This window comes from Galeopterus variegatus, unplaced genomic scaffold (genome assembly GCF_000696425.1).
Source record: "Galeopterus variegatus unplaced genomic scaffold, G_variegatus-3.0.2 Scaffold5103, whole genome shotgun sequence".
Lineage (NCBI taxonomy): Eukaryota > Metazoa > Chordata > Mammalia > Dermoptera > Cynocephalidae > Galeopterus > Galeopterus variegatus.
The window spans coordinates 89,868-105,879 of record NW_007731214.1 but is presented as its reverse complement, the minus strand read 5'-3'; the positions used below and the strand labels follow the sequence as shown (position 1 = coordinate 105,879).

Genomic DNA, 16,012 nt, shown 5'->3' with positions numbered 1-16,012 from the left:
ATTTTATATGTACCCGAGCACCCTGTACTTCTCCTCTATAACACATTATTTTTGCAATTATCTGGCTAGTGTTGTTCATCCCAGTAGGCTATAACCTTCACCAGGGCATAGACCGTATGCTGAATAAATGTTTAATGAATGCATAAATGAATGGATTTTATTATTTATCATATTTGCCAGATTGCAAACTTTTTGACTGTAAAATTTAGACCCCTATAGAGCCTAGTCCAGTACATTGTGTAATCTCTTATACTCCTCCATGTATATGTATGATTTAATCAATAAATTCTTGATGTGAAAATGAATTGGAATACCTGGAATTGCTTGATATTCTTCAAAATCTTCTCACATATATTTATTATATGCATTTCCTTTTCCTATTGCACATATGTTCCTTATTTTTGTCTCCTTTTTCTATAAGTACAACAATTTATTTTTTGTGATTAGAGGAAACTACTTGGTATTTTTTTCTCTTTTAATGTTATAGCATTTGTTATAGATCACAAATGGAATTGCTGTGTACACTATACAATTTTAAATAAGAACACTATTTTTACCCAAGAGGAATTGTCCTCATTTCTGGGAGAGGGGGAAGAGGGGAGAGAAAACAATCATGCCTATGAAGAACCAGCACTGACTATGAACATTAAATCAAATTAGAGAATTGAGATTTGCATTGTGGGTCATAATCTATCCATAGTTCTGTCTATTCTCTTTATCCATGTAAATTAAAGCTGCAGAGTCTGCCTTTGTGTAAATTTTCCCATAGTCTGTTCATGCATCTTGCCATGGCAATAAAACTATTTTAAGAGATTGCAAACTGTGCTTATTTGCTTTGAATTGTTGGACACAGGGAGTTAATCACCTTTAGAGCTCAATTGTTGTTTGCACAACTTGGAGTGTTACGCAATGGATAGCTTTGAAATGTCTATTTAATGCTCAGAAAGCAAAGCATGGTGGAATGAGTACTAAACTAGGCATCCTAAGACTTGCAGTGTAATATTGACCCTGCCTCTGTGTAACCATGAATGCATCACGAATCTCTCTGTGCCCATGTCCTCTTTTGTCAAACGGACTTCATAATACCTCCACTCATTAGTCACTGGGTTGCTGTGAGGATCAAATGAGGAAAGTAAAACATGGAAGCTACACACAAAAAAAATCCTATGGGCAGGGTGGGGCGGGGGGCGATGTTGAAGGCTATTGGCACTTCAGATGCCTTATCTCACTCTCTCCTCATTGACAGCTGGGAGTCATTCATTTTTTCATATCTTACTACTAAACAAACAAACGAATGCATCAATCAGTTTGCAAGCATGTGGGGAGAGAATAAAAGCTGGGAGGTTAGAGAAGAAGAAAAAATAATGAGACCTCAAAATAATAAATCTCACAAATTTACATTTGTTACACTTTATATTGGGAGGAAGGAACTAATGTCGTGCTCTTTACATTCTTCAAACAATAGATATTTGTTATTGGCAAACCAAACAGTCGGCATTTATTGTCCAGGGATAAAAAATGACATGCTAAATATTAATGCAAATATTATATTTCTATTCTTATACAATATAAATCTATTTCAAATATTAATGATTTCAAACAAAAGAAACGCAATTTGTTTCTTCCACGCAATTCTTCATTTTGTTTAAAAAAAGTTCTTCTTTTGTACAAATGCAGGTGAATAAAATGTATTACTAAATATAACCATTTAAATGCATTAAATAGACCCTTATACCTACTTAGTAAGTATGGTGGGATCTGCAGAGGTGAAACTCAGTTATGAGTCCAAAGCTTCATATTTGGCATGGATGGAAAGGTTAGGCTGGATGAATCCATCTTTATTTGATTAACCTTAATATTTCCTGCCTAATCCATAATACATAATACATAAGCCTTTTTACCTTGTTTTTATACAACCCAGAATTGTAAAATGTATGCAAAGTACATTTTTTAGAAATTAAATTATTTTAAAACGTATTAGGAGAGTTTACTATTTAAAGTCTTTGTATTGATTGAGTTATATGAAATTGCTGATATTTGTGCATTTTTCATCTACAAAAATAGCAATTTCATATGGTTCAGCATAATAAAAAGTGAAGAATCATTCTTTTCGTCTTAAAACAGAGTAAATCTATATATAAATAACTTACCTGTTGATATACTGGCTAATGTGCAATTTTGGGGGTATTGGCATGGGGGAGGGAATTGCCAAGTCAATATTTGCATAGAAGAGCAAATTCAAATTGTACCTGCTGAATATTTTGGCTGCCTCTTTGAGCAGTAATACATGTTAATTAATAATTGGGGGATATCATTTAACATAAATGGAAAAATTCTTTTCTGTACAGTAAGTTTGCTATGATGAAAACAGTTAGTTTATTTTCCTAAAGATTAAATCCCATGTGAGCCATCATAATGGCACATCCGCTTAAATATGTCTCCGTTTATTAGTTATCACTGGAAATTGTCAGGGGTTACGCAGCTATTTTAGTGTAATCTGTGCTGTGTGCTTTGATTAATGCTCAGTGAAGGTCAGGATCCCATGGGGTAGTAGTGATGAAAGAGGGTGGTTGTTTTCTAGGTGAGTAACCTGATCATAAATTAGGAATCTTCATCCAAGTCGGTGCTTAAAAGGCAGTTTTAATCTCCTGAAACTTGGGTCAAGGAGGTCAGGTGGGCAGGGAATTGATTCAGTCTGTGTCTTCAACAGATTCAGCAATGAGGAACTGGTCCTCTTGCTGTGAAAAGTGGAATCAGTTCCTTCATTTATCCAACCACTGACTTCTCAACTGAAAAGTGCTTTCAAATACTGTGGGCACAAAAGGGAGAGCCCAGAGTGAGGGGACATGTGTGTCCTTAAGAAGTTCTGTAGTGTATAGCCAACCTTTGATGAAGTCCACGAATGGCTGCTGAGAGCTCAAATTTTAAAGGATCCATGGAGTCTGGGTGTTGAATGAAGACACAACTTAAACCACCAAGAGGTAGTAATGTAAGAATCACTTTGCATTTTGGAAAATATAAAGGCAAAAGGGAACTGTATGCCCTAACTGAGTCGTAGCCTATCTGCTAGTTTGTTCTAAATGGTGCAGAATACAGCTGCCATCTCTGACAGTGCAGTTGTAACAGGTGTGTCAGAGTCAGTCTTGCTGCTAAATTTAGCCCTTCATGTGGGGATTTCACACTTTGCAGCCCCTTAGAGAGGGGAGCATTGGCAAATGACTGTGTATAAAAGTGGAAAGCACTTGGGAGTTTCACCACCAAGCTAGATTTAGATCAGAGTAAAGGGGCCAATCTAAATTGGTTACAGACTATAGAGAGCTACATGTCTGGTGGAGGCAGCATTAACCTAACATCCATTCCATTTCTCTCTTACCACCACTGCAGTTCCCGAGGGAGTATCCTGTGAAATTTGATAACCATCTTTCAGGCGCAAGGGAGAGCTAATTTTTTTTTTAAGCAGGTAGCATTTAACACAGGTGTACTAGTTCTTTGGTGGCAAGAATATGGCCAGCTTTCTAATTTCTAATTTGTAAACGGTACTTATCTCCTTTGGTTCCCCTTTGGAAAGTCAATTTTACAAATCAAATTCTCTTTTCACTACAGGCATATTAGGGCTACTTATGAGAATGGAATTTTTAAAAATATATCTCTTATAGATAATAAGTGAAACACTTCATTTTTTGGCAGGGATTAGCAAGGGAGGGGCATTTTCTGGAAAAGAAAAAATGTGACATTTGAGGACATTGATCTCAATAAGGATTTGTTGGATGGTGCTGTTTAGTCCTTTCCTCCTTTGCTTCTCTTCATTTTTCCTATACTCAGATCTAAAAAGAGTCTAGTGATGACTAAATAGCTCTCTATTCAACAAGAAAAACCTGGAACCCAGAAGTCTTGAATATTTTGTCCAAAGCCACAATCATTCAATAACAGAACACCAAGATCATGTCACTTCTGCTTTAAAGGACAGTTGAGTCTTCTTTGCCAAGGCCACCTTTAAGCAAAGCTCAGATTTATATGCAACTCAATCCTGGAGCATGATGGGGTGGAAGAAAAAGGCAAAGAAGCTGCATGTATGATGTAGCCTTCATTATCATGAGAACATTTTGACTTAATTTTTCCTTGATTTGGGGCCAGCTCATCATTCCAGATTTTTGTAATACATCTGCCACTATTGGAATTTTAAAAAGTCCAGTAGTAGTAATAACAGATATAATATGCACATTTTTCCTCTCTAGATGAGTTCGTTCACTAGAAACTTCTTTCTGCAAATTTGCTCTTTAAACTGAAACAGTTTCTTTAAACCTCTTCTTTCATTTAGGACAAACCCCATGGCCTAATCAAATCATCGTTTCCTTGGGAAAGGGTTAGTGGTCCCTTCTATTAACCTCTGACATGATTTAGCTTCATGTCAGTAGAGGTGATTCTTTAGAGTTGAAGTGCTAAATTAAAATTTGTCCTCATATTGGGGTACCCTCTTGGAACAATCAGCCCTTTCGAAGGCAAATTCTCCTTGTTTATTTTTGGAGCTTTCAGGGATCCTGCGTTTTTTATAACAGCTGCATATGAATTTCTGTGGTCTGAGGTTTGTTCAAGGCCCAGGCTCAATTTGGTTACCATGGAAACCTGCCGTCCCAACCAGCTGCCATTTCCTATATTCCTTCTGATGAATGAGTCTTAAACCTCTTAGATATCCCACAAGCAGAGTCAAGATGAAGAATAACACAAAGAAAACATGAACAGTTTGTTGTTAAATGAACAATTTGTTGATTCCTTGCATGGGAAGCTTTGTGCAAGAAAGTGAACCAAGCTTTCCTGAACATCAGCAAAGGTTCACTAAGATCTGCTAAAGCTCACCTTCATCCTGGCTTTAAGGAGTAGGGATTCGACTCTGCATCTCTACATCTGTGAATTGTGGAACACTTTCCGTGCTCTCAGAGGTGATAGGCGAGATGACATGTTTGAGCCGAAGGAGCATTGTGAAGAGCAGGATGAGGAGAATGGCCAGGAGGCTCAGGAATAAGCCCACATACATGTACAGGTTAGAGTACTTATCTGAAGTGGTGTCAACCTCTGTTGCCAGAGTGGGAAAATGGGCCCGCCCAGTGAGATTTCCATGGTACTTAAAATGCACCTCCGTCATCACTCAAGACTTGAGTTGGTACCTGTTTCTATTGGATTTCTATTGCCCTTGAGGCATTCCACAGTTACTTAGACTGTCTATGAATATATTGGGGGTGTTCTAACAATCTGATACAAACCAACACTTTCAGACCTAAGTCAGCAGTGCACAAGCAAGAAAATGGTGATGTTCTAATTTGGCTATTGCCACACCTTCTCTGTTCTCCAGCACAGCAAGCACCCCCCACCCCCAACAACTTTTATCAGAATTTCTTAATCAATCTGAAGCTATAAAAATAAAGCTTTATTTTCTACACTCCTACTCTTATACTGATAAAAATAAATATGGTGAAACTGCTTTATAATATTGGTATAGGGACAAGAATTTCTTAGAATATTAGATCAGACTATTACTCTGGTAGACGGAGAAAAGGCTCTGTTTTACCTACAGCTCATCTAGACGTGTGGACTAATTATGTGGACTTAATCATGTTCTTCTATGAGGAGGCTTTCTAAAGGTTTTTGTATATTTCAGACTCAGCATATCTGAGTTTTCACCCCTCTTGTCTGTCTTTCTGAATCTTCCCTAAGGATGGAGATTATAAGGTTCCTGCCCAGCTGCACAGCTTGAGGGTTGTAAGTCTAGAGGACGTGAGTGTTCTACAACTTTGTTGACGTCCCTCACTGTAGGCTCGAGGGAAAGTGTTGTCAGACCTGGTAATTCTCAGATGGCGGAGGTGTCAGAGATGCTGACAGCAGTAGGCCTAGGCTCAGAAGATTTGGCTCTTAAGATTCTTCAACAGATTTATTTTCCTGAAAATCAAAAACAAAAATAAAAGATTCAGTTATCTAAGAAAAACAGATGGCAATTTAATTTGAAATGAAAATGAACTGATAAATTGTGAAATGATTTGCTCCAAGCAAGCTAGTTTTAAAGTGATGTCCTGAGTTTCAATAATTTTGAATGCCTTTTTTTTTTTAAATGTGGAAAATAGCTATTAAAAGGTTAAAGAAAAATTCAGATCATTAAACAGCAGCTAGCTAATAACTAGACTAGATTAGGACATTGTTTTCCAAACTAATTCATCATTAGATTTACCTGGGGTACTTATTAATATACAGACCCCTGGGCCCCAACCTAGACTTTCTGAATCATGATCTCCACAGTAGGGGCCTGGGCGCCACTCTCAAGATTTAGATTTTATTGGTCTGGGATGGGGGCCCAAACATTGCTATTTTTTAAAAGCTCCCCACGTAACTAAAGTGCAGGTAGGACTGAGAACCACTGATGTAGCTTAACTAGAAAAGCCTAGCACTGAAACAAAGAAGACAAATTTAAGGATTTGGCTTTAATCTCCAGGTCCCAGTGCTAATTGTCACTTTAACAAATAATGGAATGTTTAGAAATGCAGTCTTCCCTCAATTTTGTTTTTGTTCTATCTCTCTTGTTTAGGTCGGTGAGGTAAGAATACACATTTTTTCTTCTGGTATTTGTAGACCAGAAGGAATTTAGAGGGTTATTCTGAGCAAACAATTGCATTCATTGTTGGTAAAGATGGAAATTTGTCTTTATTGGCAAAAACATTCCAGGATTATATATAGTCAACTCTTTACCCTTGACATCTTCCAAAATGATTTAGGTTGTCATTCCAAACATAAATTTTGAATATGGGTGACTAAAATAAACAATATAAACAACCATCACCTGTCACATTTCTATGTGCAATAGTGGCAGACTGATGACAATGCAGCTCAGTTCTGTCTCTTGTTAACATACTCAAGGAGAGTTAATAGAAATTGCTCCAACAATCACATTACTCTTCCTATCACCTTGAATTTTGCCCTCAGCCTGTGAGCACTTCAGCTTATATTTCCTAGCTCATGTTACTAATACTTTCTGTAATCTGCATGTTTCTTAGTCTATCTACTTATTACCCCTACCATCTATGCAGTACCACCTGGTTCATAAAAAAACAAGAGTGAAGAGAGAAGATATCTCTCTACTATTGTTGGAGCAATAATCTCGGAAACGTTTTTGCTCTACTTAAAGGTATACCTATTTTGATTTTTGATTAGCTGGGATTGAGGCCCAGAAATATACATTCTAAACACAAGCTTGTCAAATGATTCTTTGCATGCCAAACTTTAAGAGTTAACTATTGGTTTCTTCTCTCTAGATAGCCCAGCTAAAGAACATAGCTAATCTGTTTTATTGGTTGTTTGGAGGCCCGACTTTAAAAAAATTATTTAAAACAGTATTATGGGTTGAATTATGTTGTCCAAAAAGATATACTGAAGTCCTAACCCTGGTGTGGGGTGACTGTAAATGTGACCTTATTTGGAAATAAGGTCTTTGCAAACGTAATCAAGTTAAAATGAGGTCATTAGGTTGGCCCTAATTCAACGACTGTGTCCTTACAGAAGAGGAGAAGACAGAGACACACGGAGAAGACAGAGGCAGAGCTGGAGTGGTGCATCTACAAGCCAAGGAATGCCAAGGCTTGCCAGCAACCACCAGAGGCTAAATGAGGCAGGGGAGGATTCTACTCTACAGATTTCAGAGGGTGCGTGGCCCTGGTAATGCCTTGATTCCAGACTTCTAGGCTTCAGACCTGAGAGAATAAATTTCTGTTGTTTTAAGCCACCCAGTTTGTGCAACTTTGTTATGGCAGTCCTAGGAAACGAATACACATACTAATCACCCCGAGGCCCTAGTGTTTTGGAACCTTTGGGACAACGTTTCTCAGCATGGTCTGAGACAAGTCCCTTCATGAGAATCACCTGAAGGGTGCTTATTAAAAATGCATATTCCTAGGCCCTTTCTCTTGCTTCCTAGATCAGAATCTCTGGGCCCTGGAATCTATGTTTGTAACAAATCACACACTTAAAAGTTTCTAAGCACACTCTTCAGGGAATGTGTTTCAGTCCTTGCTGTACTTCAGTATTACTTATTAAGCTTTTTGAAAAACTATATACCTGGGTCCTTCCTCCAGAGGCTCTCATTCAGTAGGTCTGTGTGGGGCATGAACATCTGTATTGCTTAAAAGCTCCACAGGTGGTTTTGATATGAAGCCAGGGCTGAGAAACACCACTCTACAAACAGAAGAGAGCACTTCAAATTCAGGACTCTGACAGTCCCAGGCAGCCCACATAAAGGTGTCTTTTGATCTCAGCTGCCCTCTTATGTATTAAATGTACTTCTTATATAGGATGTCACTCTGAGCAGCCCTCCTCATCACCTCTTCTCCTTGCTATCAGCCCAGATATGAGCTTAATGGATTTTTCACCCATGTATCTTCTAATCTACTTTTTCACTTGCCTTCCAGAAGAGAAGTGGAAGGGAAAGTAAACACTCACTGCTAGTACAAGCCAGGTAGGAAATACCTGCGTGGTATGATAGTATGTTTTTATTCCCCTTTGGACCTCAAATACACAGAATTGGATAAGTCATACTCCTTGGTTTATGTCACATTGTCATCATTGGTAAATTTGGGTCCTCTTTTATTCACTTACATAGTAATATAATGAACACCCATGGGCAAACACCTGTGAACAAACACCTACCAACTTTAAAATTGAGAATAACTAATAATTTACATGACATCTACTTATGTTCCTCCCTGTCTCATTCGCCTACCTACTCCCTCCCAGAAAAAACCAGTACCCTGAATTTTATTAATCATTACCTTACTTTTATTTGCACACTTACACACGTGTGCACACACACACCCATGCACACACCTATGCCTGAACAACATATTAGCTTTATTTGTTTTGAACTTTACAAAAAAAGGGGTACTAGATTATGTGTAATCTTCAACTTGCTGCTTTTACTCTACATTCTATTACTATACAATTTATTTATAACTATTCTAATTTAGGATGAAAAAGGAATAAAGTTTTGGAAGCCTACATATTGCCTTTCAGGCTCCGTATTGCCTTTGGACTTCAATCCACTCTCTTTAGCTTGACATTAAAGGCTGTTAATGCCCTGGCCCTTGCTGACCTTAATTCTTTCCATTACTCTCCTTTTCAACCAAACTGTAATGCTCACTCTTACCTCCTTCCCTGCTTCCATGTTTTTGTTTGAACAGTTCCTCCTGTCTTCACATATCTCTGTGTGGGGAAACGCTACCATGAAGCTGACCTCGATTTCCCACCCCAATCCTAATTTCCACGATGCTTTGTATGTCTCCTAGAGGAAATTACGTTTGCCTAATATTATAGATAGCTATTTGATGTGTTTTCCCTTAAGTTCTAATTTATAAACTCCTTGAGGGTTTTTTTCAACATTCTATTCCTTATACAGCTGTGCCTGCAGTAGCTGCTCAATAACTATTGAATAAATGCATGAGTATGACTGAAGAAATGCACTTAGCACTGACAGTCTGTAGAGAAGCATAGTCTCATCCCTGATCTGACTGTTAATATAGCTTGGAGAAGAGTCTGAATCTCCCTTTTCTCTTTATCCCCCTCCTCCATTCCCTAATCTCTTATTGTGCAAAGGAGATTAAATTCCATATTATAACCTAGAATTAAGGAATAATCACTTTTTCAGAAACTTTGCTCTTGAATTGCATTTCAGTTACACAACTTTAGTTTTGGGGGTGGGGGGAGGGTGGCTGGCCAGTATGGGGATCTGAGCCCTTGACCTTGGTATTATAACAACCTATTCTAACCAACTGAGCTAACCGGCCAGGCTTCAGTTATACAACTTTAAAGGAAAACTATGTGGGATGGGTTAAATTTTGAGTTTAAATATTAGAAAGTCCAACTGTGTCTAGAGATGATTTACAGTAACAATTGATAGTACATTTTCTGCCTCCTACACAATCAATCCTGAATCGTCCTTAGGTCTGAATATTTATTAACTATTTATTAGAATTCTAAGAAGCTTAGAAAACAATGATCTCAACTACAATTGTCAATTTCTTTAAATGTTTCCTTTGAGGGTTTGGAAAATTAACGAATTACATAGGTCTTAAAACCTCTGTAGTCTACAGGACACCAAACACCCTAGTCAATTCAGATGGGTCTATCAATCTAATTCCCTGAATCCATTAAGGACTTTGAAATGAATAAACAAAAGTTAGGTATTGGGGAATCCTCCTTGTTACTCTGGTCCTATATCTGTGACAACTTCTCATAAATGCTTTCCAAAAAGAATTGCCATAGCTCTCTTTGCTAACCAATTAATGAGTTGCACAGATAATGAGATTGTTACATTAAAAGCTCTCCACCATTTGGAAAGAAAAACCACCATGTGGTTTCAAAAGTAACTGAAATTCTATTAATTCTGAGGAATCCAATTTTTGTGGAAAGACATTTATACAATTATTTTCATATCCTGAAGTCCTTTCTGAAAAGCTCATAAATTAAAAATCAGTTTCTAGTCTTTCTAAACATGGTTGAAAGCTGTTGAGGAATAAGGAGGAGAGTGAGGAATGCGAAAAGGGGTAAGGAGTTAGAAAAAGAAAGGAAGTGAGAAAGAAGAAGGGGGAAGGGAGGGAGAAAGGAAAGAAAGAAATGTGAGAAGTGAGCAAAGAGGATGAGGGATGTGGGGCATAAGAGGTAGAAGGAAATGAGTGACTAAGAGGGAGAGAAGAAAGGGAAGAAGGAAAATATTGGGAGAGAAGGGAGGAAGAAAGGGAAGGGGGAGGAAAGTTTTGTGGAAAGGAAAAGAGATTAATAATTGGCCAATATCCAACATTAACCTGAACCTCTGGTTTACTTCATTTCTATGTAAATCAAAATACTCACAATTGATGTAAATGTACTTTTGGTTTTCTGATTGCATGTTTTGTCATTAATTGATAAATAAAACTCTTGTTAACAAAAAACTTCTTGTGTTTTTGGTATGAACACTGAAATGCGAAGTCCTTGCTAATGTATACATAACCTTGCATAGTATACATAACCTCACAGGACCAAAATAATACACTCCCAGATCATGAATTTTGCTCCTTAAAATAAGAAGGGAATGTGGAGCTTTCTCCATCTATCAACCCTTAAAGGCATTCCTTGGGTGAAAGTTGTCTCTGGTAAGAGCAACAAAGTTCTATACAGGCCTCCAAAATCAGATCGACATTTATTCAGCAAACCTTTACTGAGTGCCACCCAACTTCGAGACACTCTGCTAAGTGCCGCGGATACAGCAATCAATGTAATGTACTTTGATCCCTGTTTTGGTCCTTGAGGTGCTCTAGTAGTTACCTTTACTTTTTCCTTAACATGATAAAGTTCTGAAAATTTTATATTTTTCTTTATGACACCTGCCTATGTAGTTCCAGAGCTGAAATCCCACCAAATAGCTAAGGAAATGATCAGTGGAACAATTCAGAGAGAAAGTCAAAAATATCAATTGCAACCCAACCGCTTTCAAGAGTTAACACATCTCGTTTGTATTTTTCCGTCTAGCAGGGAGAGAAAATTGAGGGAGGTTGGAGCTGTTAGAGTATCTAGTTCCACTTCAGCCTATGAAAAAACAATCCCAGCAGCTGAAGCCATTAAGTAATAAGCTTGCTTAAAAGGGAGCTGCTGTATCTTCTGCAGCAGATGGTGCCTATTTGTCACACCTGCCGATAATAAAATAATGCCGCTCACTTCACCGTGAATAACATCATAATATTTCCAAATCTCTCTTACCTTACAGTATGAATGGGATTGGCCATTTAAGTATCCCTTCTGGAGCTTGCACCGAGAGGCAACTTGTTCAGAACATCTCTGGAATATCTGGAAAATAGAATGAAAGCCTTGTTTTGCCAAAAAAGCAGGACTATGTTCATGCAAAGTATGCTTTCTCTTTCATCTTCCTAAAAAGTCAGCCCTTTCCAGAAAAACAGAAAAGCATCTTCTATTAGTTACTTAAAACGCCAGTTACCACTTACGGCTTCAGAGTGCTGTTTCAAATGCTGGCTCCTTATAACCTCCAAAGAGCAGAGAAGTCTCAGTTTAGATGTGTATGTGCTGTCTGGAACACTTGAATGGAAGCAGTTTGAATTAGTCAAGTCCCCAGTTCCTCTTTTGCAGGCAACAGTTTAAAGCATGCAGGAAAGGTAATGATTCAGCTCCACTCTGCCTGAGCAGTGTGGAGCCCGAGAGGGAGGAGATAGGAGAATCTGAGAAGCAAAGTTTGTGTAAGGCTTTCACTTTAACCCCTTCAAGGCTTCTTCATGAATCTGTACGATAGGCTAAAGCTTCTTATCTTTATAAAAGCTGCTTCATATGTCACTTACAAGAATCAGATCTCTTGCTCAATTCAAGAGGTTTTTCATCCTAGGTCTTATAGTAATACATGCTTAGAATAGAACCCAAACATGCCAGAAGGTGGTGGTATTTAAATAATTCCATCTTTACAAACAGAATGTATGCATGTGTATGTTTCTAGGTTTGGGGAACTTTTTTTTTAAAGACACCAACTTTATACATTTAGTTTGAATATTTTGTGGAAGTTTAACATCAGCCTGAGTTTCTGATTGGGGTTCTAAGATATAGGTAGAACAATCTTTGAAGAAGGCACACCTATCCAGGGCATATGTTCCATTATAAATGACTCATCCACCTGTAGTTTAAATGCCCTTACCATCTCCTTTGTATTATGACAGAAGATTACCATTTCTTGAGTGCCTACTCTATATCAAGCATTTAACCTAAAGAATTTCATTTAATCTTCACAACAACCCTGTAATTTGGGTGTTATGACCCTCATTTTACAAATGAGGAATGTGAGGCTCAGAGAGAAAGTATGTCACGCAGTTCAGTAAGCCTGGAGCCAGTATTTGAAAGCAAGGCAGCATGATCCCCAGGTCTCTGCTCTTTTCTCTGTAGCAGTGGGTCTTAACCTTTGTGAGTCTGATTCCTTTGAGAACCTAATGAAAGCTACGGACATTCCTCTCTTTCAGAAATAGGCATGCAATTTTCATGGTCCATGGCCTCCTGGTTAAGAACAGCTAAATGTCCCCCATGTCACTTCTTCAATATTATACCATCATCAGTACATTGTTCATTCAAAAACACACAGTCATCAACAATTTTTATTATGGTATAAATAGTAATAACAGTATTAACAATAATGTCATGACAATCTTTAAGAAATTACTGCAGCGATTTTCCCTTTATTTTTAAATTCTTTTTATTTTCCTCCTTCCAGTGGTTACAATGGGTTGAGGCTCTCCTTGAAATCCTTAATGCCTTACCAGCATGGTCTAGTACCCTGTTTCTCAAACAGGTGGAATATGCTGGGGTTTCTCATACTGGAGTAGTATGCTCAAGATTCATGAAAGTACAGGACAAACTGCATTTTTCTAGAGGATCAATTCAATTTGAATATTTAAATAGGGAGAACATAAGAAATTTTAGTGATAACTTTAAACATAGTTTAAATTACAATACGTATTGTTGAATAGAATGCAAATTTTGCATGCATTTTTACAATCAAGCATGAGACTTTAGAGAAATTTTGCACTTGGGTGGCCTCTTTAGGCCACCCAGACTTCCTGAGGAGTACATGTTCACTCTCTTCTGCCATTTGGTGTATTTTGGTGGAAAAATTCAAAGATTGTGGTATTGCAGAAAAACCAAGGTCTTTGAAGTCATATAGACCTGGATTTCAGCTTCGATCTATATTTTCTAGACTATATTAATGAAGTCAATTAAATTCTCTGAGACTCAGTTTTCTCATCTGTAAAAGAGGGAACATTATAGAAGAGGGATTATATGAGAAAATATCTCTGAAGCACACATTATAGATGCTCAATAAATGTTAATATTGTCTCAAATTTTTAGATGTCAAAAGAGGATAAGGCTTCACCAGGGGTAGTTTCCCTTTTCTTATGTAATTAGAAAAAAAAATAAGCCTTATGTAACATAGTATTAGAATTCAGGTTTCCAGGAAGACATAATAGATGCCCTACAACAGATGGGAAATTCCAAAGCCAGGTCGTCATATACAGAATTTACGAAAGATATGCTCCAGAGCAGGTTCCAAGAAATAAAAAGGAGTCAGATTGGAGAGGGGAGTGGGACGGGAAATTTGTGAAAACATTTCTTTGCAGAGAGCTGTTGGCAGGCTAAGGCTCCACTTCACCTTCCACAGAAGTGATGGGGTTGGAGGGATACTAACTCCTTCACCTCAAACCTAGTGAGAGGGTATACACTGAACCACTCAGAGAGCTTGGCATTTATTTCCTGCAGTGGAGAGGCAGAGGATTAGAGCAGTACTTCGTTCCGGGAAAGCTAATGTGGCCTTTGGCAGGAGGACAGGTTGACTGTTTTGGGGTCGGCCTGCATTCCCAGCATTTGTCAGGACAAGGGATGCCTAACTGTTTACTGGGAACCAAATGGGGCTATGCACACAAGAGAGCCAGGGTGAGGTCATCCTGGACCCTGTCCAATAGATCCACCTAGAGGGGTGGAAGGACCCCAGCAACAAGAAGCTTGAGATAACTGCTGGATTCCTAGGGGCTGAGGAAGGAGTTGTAAGCTACCAGCATAAAAAGAAATGCATCTACCAAGGTCGTCTCCCAAATTACAGGGGAGAGGTCCTCAGTGATGGAGGTCTTTGAATTACCCAGAGAAGAACCAGAGAGCAGGAAGTCATTCCATCAAGGGAGAAATGACTGATCCCCTGACCTCTCTTCCCTGCTCCTGCTTCCACCCTGGTGGTGGTCCAAATAGGAACTGGCAAGTGAAGAGAGAAAAGAAAACTATTACTCCTCCTTCTCCAAAGGTAGGTAACCACCATCTATAGGCCTTGGCATGGGAGGGAAGGGACCATATCTTTGAGAAAAGACTGAAAAATTTGATTAGTATTTTGGACCAAATACACCCTGATTACTAAATTAAGATTGTGTTTCATGATTTAGAGTGACCTTAGTACTGTTTATTCTCGAAGTCAGCAGAAAAGTCACGTGATCTGTCCAAACTTCCGTCCAGGGTCAAGGAAAGCTTACCTCATGGGGAACATTTTATTGGAACATTGGGAGACAAAATGAAGTTGTGTTTTGATTCTATAATAAATTGTACTTTAAAAAATACTGGTTGTACTCACTAATTCATTCCTTCATTGAACAAGCATCTGAGTGCCTATTATGTACCAGGCATTTGCTAGGAGTAGGATGTACAGTGAAATAAAAGTGAGTTCTTGCCCTCAAATTGCTGTGGCCTATAGCAGCGGTCACCACATTTTTTCTGTAAAGGGCCAGACAGTAGACATTTCAGGCTTTGTGGGACACATACAATCTCTGTTACATATTCTTTTTCTAGTTTTTAACCCAAACCTTCAAATAAAATTCTTATCTTAAGGGCTGTTCAAAAAGAGGCCATGGGTCAGATTTGGCCTGTAGGTCCTAGTTTGCTGGCTCCCAAACTATGGAGGAAACAAATTTTTAAAAACCACCAATTACCATACATTTATTATGATTAAAGATATGTTTAGCGCACTTGGGGAGAAGACACAAAAGAGCATTATTTAACTCTGACTGGGAAATCAGGGCTTCCAGGAAGAGGCGATGTTGATTTGAGACCTGAAGGGTGAGTAGAAGTTAGTCAGAGTTAAAGGAGGTGAGTGGTATTCAAGGCAGAGAGAGCTGCCTGTACAGATATACCAAAGCTCGAAAGCTTGGTTCACTTTAGAACCACAGAAGGGAAAAACTGAACCTTAGAGAGGTTGAGTAGTTTGCTCAAGGTCACACAACTAGTAAATGATAAAGCCTAAACTCTTAACCAATGTGTCTGACTACAAACCTGTGCTCTTAGCCAATGTATCATATTTCTGCCCTAGTATTGAAGCTGTCTAAGATCTACTCCTAGTATTTGCAAATCAGTGGCTCTGTTCAGCTCACTTCTGATTTCCCTGAGGGTAAAATGTCAAAGTTCTAAAAGGGCTTGCAGACCT

The 16,012-nt window shown here is 38.3% G+C and overlaps 1 long non-coding RNA gene across 1 annotated transcript; it reads right to left on the bottom strand.

Moving 5' to 3' along the window:
* Positions 1–1,394: 1,394 nt before the first annotated feature.
* LOC103604362 lies at positions 1,395–12,152 on the bottom strand. Its single transcript, XR_551707.1, has 3 exons — positions 12,006–12,152; positions 11,764–11,850; positions 1,395–5,931 (listed from the first exon to the last, which is right to left on the bottom strand). It is a non-coding gene; the product is annotated as an uncharacterized LOC103604362 (long non-coding RNA).
* Positions 12,153–16,012: the final 3,860 nt, after the last annotated feature.